Consider the following 12,548-nt stretch of genomic DNA (forward strand, 5'->3'; position numbering starts at 1 on the left):
ACTATCACAAGGCCAGACTTGAGCTATGATGTTGGCCTTGTCAGTCAGTTTATGCAGATGCCTAGAAAGCCTCATTTGGATGCAGTTAGACGTATATTGGGGTATGTGAAGTCCACTTTACATTATGGAAATTTTTATGAGGTAGGTAAGGACGTACAAGTCTTTGGATACACAGATGTAGATTGGGCTGGCAGCATGTCAGACAGAAGATCTACAAGTGGATTCATGTTTTCCCTTGGTAGTGCAGCAGTTACATGGAGCAACAAAAAGCAACCTACAATTGCTTTATCAAGTATAGAGGCTAGAGAGAGAGGGGGAAAGAAAGCAGGGGAGGGTAAAAAAGAATAGATCAGAGAGATTCAAACATATATAAAATACATATTGAAGTCTAAAAATTTATATATGAGATAGTGTTTGTAATGTCTGGTATATTGATTAATTGTTTCTGACCAATGACTCTTTAAAATCTTTTTTAAAAAAATAAGTCATTGCATTACATATTTCATAAATTTATATTAGGCTTCTAAAATTAGTTTTTGTGTTATTGGAAAACATAATTCACTATGTCAAACCTTATGCAATCTTCATTGCCTCATATGCGTGATTTTATTAAAGTGCAATCAAATGAAAATGAGGTATCAGGGTCTAAGCATAGAAGGTAAACAAGAACCTTGTATCTAATGTTTGTAATGAAACAATTGATTTAAAAACTATTGAATTCAAAGAAAAAGATAATCGTGTAGGAGATGTGGAAATGCTAAGACATCAAACTCTAGGGCAGATTGGAATGAAGCATGGACTAGAACTTTCGATTGGGCATACTTTGATCGTGAATTAGCTAGAATATTTTTCACATTTTGTAAACAAGATCCAAAAGGAAAGAGTGAATTTAGTAAATGTATCTCAATAAATATCCAAATTAGTGTATTAACTGATCACACAAAACCTAAGTCTCATAAGCTAGCCACATATCACTGTGATGTCAAAAAAATATTAATAACTCATACATTAGAGAAAGGAAAATATAAAACTGATTGTGCATGTAAAGTTCTATTTGCTGTTGTAAATCAACAAAGCATGACTTATCTTTTTGTACTTACGAACATAGTTTAGAATTACTTGAGGTCCTTGATTGTGAATGTGCTCCTACTGAGATGTATAGAAATGATAAGGCATGTGCTATGTTTATACAATATATTAGTGAACCTATATTTAAGGCTCAAGTTGCTAAGATTTAATTGTCTCATTTTTAAAGTTTAATATTAGACGAGTCTACAGATGTAGGAAATAGGAAAAATATGATTGTCCATGTTTCTTTTTTGGATAATTATGCACTTTCTACCATGTTTCTAGGTTTAATAGAGCTAGATAATGGCACTCCATCTTGTTTGTATGATACATGCATTGATTTCATGTCGAAATGTGGGCTAGATATTTCAAAAATGGTTTGTTTTGGCTGTGATGGTGCCTCTGCAATGATAGGTTATCATACTAAATTATCTACTAGGTTGAAAATTGATAACACATTCATGACAAATATTCATTGCATTGCCCATAGGACAAGATTATGTTCAGGTGATATAGTAAAAATTTTTGAAATTGCACAAAGCATTGATTCATGCATGGATTCAATTGCTTCTATTTTCTTAACTTATTACTTGTAGAACTAAAGCATTAGAGAACTTATAAGAAGAGTTCAATTGCACAATTTTACATTCCAGTTGTATTCACAAGGTAAGATGGCTTCGTAGACAAATTATTGTAAAACAAGTGTGGAATTCTTATGAGGCAATATTAGCATATACTCAATTAGAAAATATGACTCTTTTTTATAAATTAGTAAACTTAGAGTTCATGTATAATTTACATTTTCTATTAGATGTCTTTGATAGATTAGGCATGTTGAGTAGAGTTTTTCAAAGTGATTTTGTGGATGTTACGGTGTCATGACGTTGTGCATCCACCATTGCGAACTTGAGGGTGGAGTTTTTCACCAAGAATTTAAACACATTAGTGAATGCTATTAGGAATTTGTTTTACGTTGTGCGTTTCTTTTTGTTTGCATTTTGCGTGAGCACATGTAGTTAGGCAAGTCCACATACACTCTTTTGCTCAAAACATACAGTACCAGGGAAGGTCTATAAATGGGTAGCAAATATACAACTAAATCTTAAGGTCAGGGATTGAAATACCCATGGACATTGGTAATGTCTGAGTTGACATGTATGTAATAGGTGGGGATCTTGAGGAGTCCTGAAAAGTTTTTAATGGCTACCAAGTAGAGATGCTTTTTCTTATGGCACTTGTTATCAAGATGTACTCAACATAGGCAATTTTATCAATTGGCTTTTGAGCTTTTCCAAAGGATGTAAGAGTAGGGAATAGAAGCTAACATGATCTTTTTCTTGTGCATGATGAAAGCTTGTGGTAAAGTAGAAGCTTTACAGTTGGGAAGGTTGGAACACCACCTAACACTCAGCATTGGGTTATTGTTTTTATCCGATTGCCAATAGAGAACATGTATGTGAAGCGTTCTAGACTACCATAGGTACATGAAGAGTTTGATAAGTTGCCAAGTCGAAGCATTGTATCATAAGGCATAATGATCATTGGATATGCCTTGCATGGCCCCTTGAATATGGTCCTCAAACTCTATAGTGAAATACTAGAGGAGGATATTGATCTAGATAGGGTAATTCTTGTAGGTGTGATGAAAGTTTGTGCAACTACAAGAACAATAGGCCATGGAAGGTTGGTACATGATCATGCCTATGTTGGATCTCAGAAGCTCTAGTTTCGTGTGAACTTTAAAGCACACACAAAAAGGTATTTATGCTTTGCAGCAAGTCTACCTCACAGTGAAATTGCAGCCTAGATCCACAAAAATGTGATGGATGATGTTTAAGAAGATCACTTTGCAATAGTGGTTGTGGCCATGGGAGTGAACATGGAAACTACTCAGTTTTTCAAACGTGATTTTGAAAAAAATGGTTCGATGGAGAGAGTTAATTTATTTTTGAATTTGGAAAATGATCCTACCATTGAGCATATTATTACTCCGAATAGCATGAGAAGAAGTTCCTCCTCGTCATCGATATCGTGGTTATATGTACCTTGACTTGGCCACAATTTATGAGTGTGCAGGAAGATTCCAAGGGAGAAAGAGATCCATCACACAAATTCCCATTTTGGCCTTGCCAAACGATGATATTACTTATCAAATTCCTGATTTAATTGGGTATTTTATTGAGGGTCAAATTTACATTGATCGACAACATCACAATCAAGAAATTTATCCTCCAATCAATGTTCTTCCATCTCTTTCATAATTGATGAAGAGTGCTATTGGGGAGGGGATGACAAGAAAATATCATGTGGATGTTTCAAATCAACTCTATGCCAACTATGCAATTGGCACTATAAGAATATAGGGGCATAGCAACGAGTGTTTGTGAAGCAGATTAGTGGTATCACTATTTGCATCGCAAATAGTGACGATACTTTGAAAAACAAAAAGTGGAAAAAATCCGAGCACAGCATTTTTCTACAAAGATTTTGAGAGATAGCGAAAGAGATCATGGCTTTGGGAGGGAGAGGGAGAGGAAGAGAGAAAGAGAGAGGAGAGCTTCTCACCGCTGCTAGTGCCACCATTGCCATTCTTGAAGAAGAGGAGGAAGTGCACGAAGAAAGAAGAGAGGCTGTCGCAAAGAGAAAAAAAAAAGAATCCATCCTCAGGCCTTTGCGGTGAAAATGAAGAATCCATCCTCAGGTTGTTCTTTCTTCTTTTCTTTTGTTTCACTACAAGAGAAAGGCCCTATAGATGCACACTGTACACACGAAATAGCGGGCACGTTTATCAACGCGTCTATTGGCGCTAGTATATAAATGCGAAAAACGTGTCTATATACCCGCGTTTTTAAATGCGCTTATAGATGCGATAGTAAACACATAGATTTTTCATTTCTCATAAAGTCCCTAAATATGATCAAACATCTTAATAGCTAGTATTTTTTAGAATACATTGCCAACTTTACTTCTTTGTGGTCTAATATAGCTCACCCAATCGTACTTCTTTGTGCTTCTTGGTGCATTGTTATTTGGATGTGCGCATTCAATTCTAATACTATAACACAATAAACATTATATGTATCACAAAAGTAAACGGCTCTTAATTGATATTTTAGTTGTTTCTGAGTATTACAAATATACATCCAATCATCCAAAGATAATTATATGCTACAATGAATAATCAATCTCATCTTCAATGAGATCGGCCCTTGCTAGACTATCTACCTCTAGGTCTATGTTACCAATAGGCAATGAAACAAATAAGTCTATCCCACTATCAGATGTATTGATATGCTCAATTTCTTCATCATTATCTGCAACCATATTGTTATCCTCTTCTGTGCTTCCTTGAACATCCTCGCGGGGAACATCTTGCACTGCATCATGTATATCATCGATCATGGCATGATCATGTACATCATCGGTAGCATTGCCATATATTGGTTTTGAACAATTAGATATGGGGATGATGTGCCACCATCGGTTATTGTTTACTATTGGGTGATACACAACTTGCATTTAAAAAACAAAAAGTAAGCAACTTAGATATTTATTGTATTTTGAGAATGTATCAAGAAGTAATATATATGAAAATAAATAGCTTCTAATATACCCGCTCGCATTGTTGAGGTAGTGCGAATGTGTCATTCTTGCCTTGGTGAAATTTTGTAGAGTCAATCACTACAAAACCACTTGGATGACATCTAATTGTGCAATGCTCACACATTGTTACTACTTCTTTAAACCACTTCACATCTAGTACATATATAAAAAATTGTCTAAATTCAAGCTTCAAAATATCGTGGATCAAGCCACAATAACCTTCCATGGTGCCATTGGTATCCTGGAAGTTTGCACGGGTACCACAATCCTAGCTATTTCTCTTATCATCTATACGTTGAGTTCGAAAATGTTTGCCTTCACACCAAATAGTATTGAACAATGTGCACTAGTAGTACATTGTTGAGATCATATTAAGGATTTAGTTAGAGATGAAACATGTGAAATTATTATATCATATATAACTAAAGATAATTTAATTATAAGTATGTCTCACCTTTGATAAGCAACCTCGTGCGTATTCCCACTCCTCTTGCAATATATCCATCGCCTCCTCTTTTTCCATCTTCTCCATTTCTTCATGTAGCCAATCTATATCAATATGACGTGGAAGCGCACTTAAATGTTCTGGATATGGGACATTATGTCCATGTCTAGCACGAAATGCTTGCATTTCACTTACTCTTCTTGTCCTTTCTTCTTTATATAGTGTCACCCATTTGCTCATTACTTTGCTGTTAAGCACACAAAATACATTTAACTTACGAAGTTCCTCTTTAATTAGCACTTTGCTCCTTCCTTTTCCTTGAGGTATTATAGAGGTCATCCTCAAATCTATATTTCCATAATCGTGGTAAAGAGGGGTCCACTTTAGTAAGATAGTCAGAGATTTGTACAAGGGATGATTGCACTAACTAACCCTTAGCCATGCTTCCCTCGGGCCGTGCATTTTGCTTCATAAAATCTTTTAGGGTTTTCATAAAGCGCTCTAGAAAAAACATCCATCTTGCATGAACTACCCCACAAATTGTGATCTCATCAATCAGATATACGAGTAAGTGTATGTAAAATTCCCACTCGAAATATTACCAAACTTGACTCCCGCACATCGAGTAAAACCTGTGCAATGTTATCTTCCGCATTATAATTGTCGGCAGTTAATTCGTAACCCACACATGCAAAAACGGGACCTCCACATTGGGAAATCGAGCCCGGGGGTTCAAATCTGCATAACCGCGGGGAAACACCCTCTTGGGAGGGGGCTAAATGGATAATGTTCAAATTAATGAATTTTTTTTTACTAATTTCCCCAACCGATGCGTGGCTGGAGGGAAGGGAATGGGAGAAGGAGGAGATGTGGTGAAGAAGTGGAGATGCATGGGAGGGGAGGGAAGCATGGGGGGGCTCCACATGTGTGGAGTCTCTCCCAAACCCACCCCCCCCCCCCCCCCCCTTCAACTCTATAAGAACCCCCCCTGTGGTGAAGGGAGGGGCGGGGGGACAAGGGAAAAAGAGGAGAGGCTATCATGCTGGGAGGAAGTGCCATGCCATCTGCCCAGTCATGCCGCCAACGCCACGCCCAGTCGTCAGGCCGCCACCATTCCGTCATAAACCCCCTCCTCACGTCGATTATTTTTCCCCTCTCCTCAATCATTATCATTTCCCCACGTGGTTTTGGGAAGGAGAAGCTTCCTAGAAGCTTCTTGGAAGATTCCAAAGGCAAGGCTTAAGGCCTTGTGCATATGGATTGACCCTGTGAGTAAAAATCCCAGCCTCCCTAGGCCCTGTGCATACATTTCATTCCCGGAGTTCATGACCCCAACTTCCAAGGGCCTGATCCCACAAAGGAGAGAAAGTTCGCAGACCGCAAGCCTTCTCGTAAAGCTCCATGCCCATGAGCCCTCCCATAAGCCCAAATCCCACAAGGCCTGGTATTCTCAAGGATCCACATTTTGGTGAAGGGATCTCTTGCGTACGAGGGAGAAGGGCAAGATCTTGAGGCCGCTTACCAAGGCTAGAGGAAATTCACCGATCACGTAAGGGAGATGGAAAATCAGAAGTCCGTAGTCACGCCTACAATGGCTCCCAAGGAGTCGTAGGTGCACCTGTGGGAGGTTCTTCCCCAAACTTGCACATGGACATCATTCCAAATCCCCATAACTAGGTTCTTGGAGTAATTTCCGCTTTGGGCATGTTTAAAAATTCGTAGGGAAGCTAAGGATATAAATTTCTTATTCATCTTGCATGCATAGTCGCATGTTGCTATTTTGGTGCACTTCTTAAGCAAGAGTCTAAAGTCCGATTGCTTGGGCAAAGGATGAAATTGTTGAGTGCATTTTATTGACTAGCCATGGAAAGATTAAGTGCATGTCACATTTTCTTTTGGGAAATATCTTTCTTGTAATGCTTTGCATGAGGAAAAGTTGTTAACACCCGTAGGATGTCATCTGAAAAGAAATTGCAGGGCATGAAAATGGATCTATGGACTTGCATGTTGCATATGCTTGGGAAAAAAGAAATGGTTAAGAGCATCCTTGATTGGCCGTCAAGGGACAAGTGTATTTCGCATTTAGTTAATAACTTCCTTGTTATGTCTCGCATGGAAAGAGTTGTTAACGTCCATTGCATGGCATGAATACGAAGCCCTGGACAATTTCATGGTATGCGAATGGAACCACGGACTTGTAAGTCGCATAAAAAGGATGCTTGGACATGAATTAAGTCAACACTAGCCTTAGTCTTGCATGAACTTCTTTTGCAACGTTGTATCTAAGGGTCACATGTTACATAATCGTCGTGCGCAAATATCACTTCATCAAGTTGCATTTAGAAAAGATTGCATGGTTTATCAAAGCATGAAATCCCATTGCATTAAATAAGAGGTTGTTGGCATAGTTCCTTGATGTAAATCTTAAAGGTTCTATGCAAGATAATCCCCAATTTGACATTCCTCATGACTTTAGCAAGGAATCAAGTAGTTATTGCAATTCCTTTTAGCCGCCTAAAAGCATGAATCACATGTTGCAATTATTTGCACCTTTAGATCAAGTTTATCATCTCTAGGAATGGCTCGTCCTTGTCGCAAGACAAGTAGGTCAAATTATCTAAATCACCTAATCCGTAAGGGATTCGTATAGGCATGGTTTAGTCCATACGATGAATACCTTAAGAGCTATCTAGGGTTTAGCACGTTAAGGATTAGGCCTAGCTTTGCACTTGTTGCCAAGTCGAAACCCTCAAACCAAAGATCCTACCCACATTCAGGCAATGTTGGGTCAATTGGAAGATCATGCAAATACGATCTAGGGTTCTACCCTAAGGATCATTCATTCAAATGCTAAAACTCGGATTGAGTTAGAATCCCTAGGACCTAACCGTGTTGGCTTGGTGCAATCAGGATTGGGCTAGGTAAGAAGACACCCTAAACCCTGCTTCTTGTCCAAACATTACTCCTTGATCAGGAAACGCCGTGCAATGGGTGAAATGATCCCTTGGAATAGATGCGACACTTGTGCAACAAGTTGCAACGTCGCATGGCCTTGTGGTTTGATCAGAAGAGAGTTCTGCCATTCCTTGGAATGAGGTTGACAGGTTCTTGCACAAGTTTAACTTGCAAGAGGATGAGTAGTCATCCTGTTACATCACCTTTCTTGGGAAAAATTGCCAAGTTAAGGGAAGTTAGATATTTGCTTGGAAGCAAAGGATCAATCAACAATTTGGAGCGACATGGTCACCACGATTTACTGTTAATTTATGAAACGTAAGGTATTGGTTAAGTTGGGTTAACATGGTATGGCCCTAACCCAAGGAGAAAAAGGGTGAACCAACAAACCCTTGGGGAATCTTGCCAAGTCGCACTTGATCGTGGATCGAATGTTGGATGCATTCAGAGAAAAGGATTTACTCCTTAGCAGTTGGCAAAAAATAATCGACCACTGGAATTGATTGTGCTTGTAACAGTTTAGGAGCACTGTTTGCATTGTTTGCTCAAGGAACTAAATGATGGAAATATATTTAATGCTTCAGGTTGAAGGCCTGAAGGGAGAGGCAGCATCAGTTACCCCCGACTGTCTGCCTCACCCTAACCAAGGGGGTTGTTGGCTGCACGGGGAACGTGGACCGAACCCACTGCGTGAGGTCTCTCTGTTGAGCACTACTTAGAGCAGGAGGATGCTTGGGTGCCAGTGGGGGCTCTTGCCGTAAATCCCTTGCCTTCTGGGCCCTACACAAGAGGCCAACGTGACTCGGGATTGGATCTCGAGGCCCGCATGCTAGTCTATGGGCAGAATCTTGGATTAGTAATCCCTGTGGATTGCTCGATAGCCTTTGGGCAGATTATGGATAGCATTCGGGCGGATTATGGATTAGCCTGCAGGCTGGACTTTATGGATGTATTCCAAAAATAAGTAAGATAACCTGTTAAAAAGGAACTTGTTTGACATTGTTTTTCTATGTCAAGTGCTAAGATTACGTGAAGGAACCAGTGTCTAACGGGCTAATTAAGATAGCTGCTTAATACATATCCAACTAAATGTGGTAGATAATTAGACAACTAAAGAAACCTTGAGGAAAGTGCAGTGGATGTGGCCATGGGTCCGTCCTATAGATGGGTGGTCGCGGTTGGCTAGGAGCTTTTCTTGATCGAAATGGACAGCAAGGAGCTTTTCTCGAAGGAAATGAACAACAAGGGCGTTGACGTAGGGTTTAGGTTACTAGAATCCCGATTTATGCTATTTTAGGGGAACGGAATGGGACTATGCCTTATGGGTAGAAAGGTTGAGCCTTGCATCCCTCTCATTTCCTATTCTCCTTAAACCAAGTGCAACATGAATCCACTTCGTCCTTGGCGTTTCTGCGTAAAGTAGTTTACTTGGGGTTTGACACTAGCTACCATTTAGGAAAGTGACAATTAGGGGAAACCCTGGTTCAGGTTGGTCCTAACTGCGAACGGTTGGAATACTTCGGCTACGTGGCAGACACGGGAAGTCCTAGATTGCAAACCCCGTAGCATTCCATGGGAGTGCCGGGCGGAGCTTTCTAGACTCTCTTTCCGATGGGCTGCTAAGACATGTCCTGAAAGGGAACAGCTGGACACATTACAGTTGGTATCATAGGGAACCAACGAAGGATCTGTCTTTATAAGAAAACTTAATAAGAAGAAGTAAAGCAAATGTTGCTATTAAGAACATTTCCTTACTTATCGATGTTGTCTTGCGGTATTATGAATGACACAGATTCTTAGTGTTCCAAGTCATGTTTATGACCGCAATGCATGCTTCGGATTATCGACAAAGGATCGATATGATGAACATTCTAGACCGCATTTACAATCCATCACCTCTGTACATGGGACGGATATGGATGGGTGTTTCAGGGATCTATTACATTGCTGCCCACCGACTTGCATACCTTTGAATCAACTTGAAAAGAATCAAGTGGATGGAGGACGGAAAGATCGTGAGGCTGTTCGTCTTTGTTGAAGCTCACGCAAATGCGACCCTACAGGTCGCAGGTCGAAGGTTTAATCAGAATAAGTATGTGTATGGGTAAGTGACTCAAGTAATCCCTGCCAACCGAATAAAGGTGTTGGGACGTCATGAGAAGAATGGATATCAAAGGAAAAGATACCCTAATCTTCTAATGACCTATCGATTTCTGAAAATCGATGACCCCAATCCGTACTATTACTCAATTCCTGTAGTAGCTGAATGTAACAACATCTTATTCTCCTCGAATTAATGTATCAGCTTGTTCCATCGCCCCAAGAATAATTGTACTTCGAAAGGGCTATGCCCATATGAATGGAATAAGATTTCTTTTTATCAATGACTATGAACATTGATAAAGAAGTAAAGTGATTTGGTCACTTGGCTAAAAGATGAAGTAGATATGTAATGTAATGTGGAATTCTAATGGGAGGAAAAGTCGACTTCGGTCAGATTCAAGGTCATGAACCTAGGTATCCATGAGTGTTTACTCGGAATGGATTGGCTTAAACCTAATGACACCCACATTCATTGTGGGAAGGGTCAAGTTCCTTTTGAAAATCTGAAGAGGAATTGGTCACAACTCAAGGCAAGGCTGGGAAGCCAAAAATTCAATTGGCTAAAGCATCTCGGATTATAAAGGCAGTTAGAAAGGGACTACCTGTCTACTTGATTAAGCTTAATAAGTTAGATCAGAAGTAGGACATCTTGGCTATGCCAAGACTCTCAATGCAGTCAGGAAGAGCTACTATTGGCAGAGGCTTAAAGGTGACGTTCTCAAATATGTCACTGAGTGTTTGTCTTGTCAACATATTAAGGCCGAACATGTCAAAATACCAAGAAAGTTGCAACCGCTTGACATTCCCCAAAATGAAATGGGAATTCATCAGTATGGACTTTGTTGTTGGCCTACCCCAAGTTCAGGGAGGATACAACTCCATTATGGTTGTGGTTGATATGCTTACTAAGGTTGCACACCTTATTCCTATTAAGACAAACTATAAAGCCTCAGACATTGCAAGGTTGTTCATCAAGGAGATATTCAAGCTATATGGGTTGCCCAAAAGAATCATTAGTGATCGTGATTCTCTCTTCACATCACACTTCTAGAGAGCTATCTTTGAAGCCATTGGAACTCAACTCTGTTTTAGTACAGCTTACCATCCCCAAACCGATGGTGAAATGGATCGAGTCAACCAAGTCATTGAGGATACGCTAAGGGTACACTACTGCCATGAACCAAAAAGGTGGATTCAATACTTGCCTTTGGTTGAATTTGCCTACAATGCTTCTTACCAACAAAGCATTCAAATGACCCCTTTTCAAGCATTGTATGGGCACGACTGTCGAAGTCCTTTAAACTTCTCAGATCCAACCCTGAGGGTTGAAGCTTCAAGGCAGATGCTAGAAGATATGGATGACCAAATGAAGTCAATAAAATAGGAAATCCAAGCCGCTAAGGATAGACAGAAGGCATACACAGAATTGAAATGTCAAGATAGAACCTTCGGTGAAGGAGACATGGTCTTCATTCGCGTATGCCCAAAGAAGAGTTCCCTATCCTTAGGAGATTGCAAGCTAGGTCTAAGGTATTGTGGACCATACAAGATCCTCAAGTGCCTAGGACCCAACGCTTATAGACTACAACTCTCTGAGAATCTAAAGGTCCATAATGTATTCCGTATCAGCCTACTGAAGAAGTATGTACCTAATCCAAGCCATGTACTTGATGACCAACGAGTTGTTATGCCTAGCCAAGGAGTCCTTGAGCTACAGCCTGACAGGATCTTAGATTTTAGGGAGAGACAATTGAGATCCAGAACCTTGAGAGAATGCCTCATCTAGTGGAAAGATTATCCTGAGGAGGATGCCACTTTGATGGATGAAAGCACTCTCAACCAACAATACTCCTAGTTCTTCTCGAGATGAGGACATCTCGATTTCTCCAAGGGGGAGTGAATGTAATATTCCCTCTCAAAATATTAGGAAACTTGACTCTCCACACGTCGCGTAAAGCCTGTGCAAGGTTATCTTTTGCATTATAATTGCCGGCAGTTAATCCATAACCCGCACGTGCGAAAATGGGACCTCCGCATTGGGAAATCGAGCATGGGGGTTCAAATCCACATAACCACAGGGAAACACCCTCTTGGGAGGGGGCTAAATGGATAATGTTCAAATTAATGCAATTTTTTTTTACTAATTCCCCCAGCCGATGCGTGGCTGGAGGGAAGGGAATGGGAGAAGGAGGAGATGTGGTGAAGAGGTGGAGATGCATGGGAGGGGAGGGAAGCATGGGGGGCCTCCACATGTATGGAGTCTCTCCCTCCCCTTAAGCTCTATAAGAACCCCCCCTGTGGTGAAGGGGGGGGGGGGGGGGGGGAAACAAGGGAAAAAGATGAGAGGCCGTCGTGCTAGGAGGAAGCGCCACGC

General features: G+C 40.3%; 1 pseudogene; it reads left to right on the forward strand.

The window, feature by feature from the left end:
• The first annotated feature begins 2,935 nt into the window (after window positions 1–2,935).
• Window positions 2,936–3,431, forward strand: LOC148027075 (V-type proton ATPase subunit B 2 pseudogene; annotated as a pseudogene).
• The last annotated feature ends 9,117 nt before the right edge of the window (window positions 3,432–12,548 follow it).

The sequence above is a fragment of the Lygodium microphyllum genome, chromosome 13, assembly GCF_053477565.2.
Source record: "Lygodium microphyllum isolate KBCC chromosome 13, Lygodium_microphyllum_v1.1.10, whole genome shotgun sequence".
NCBI lineage: Eukaryota > Viridiplantae > Streptophyta > Polypodiopsida > Schizaeales > Lygodiaceae > Lygodium > Lygodium microphyllum.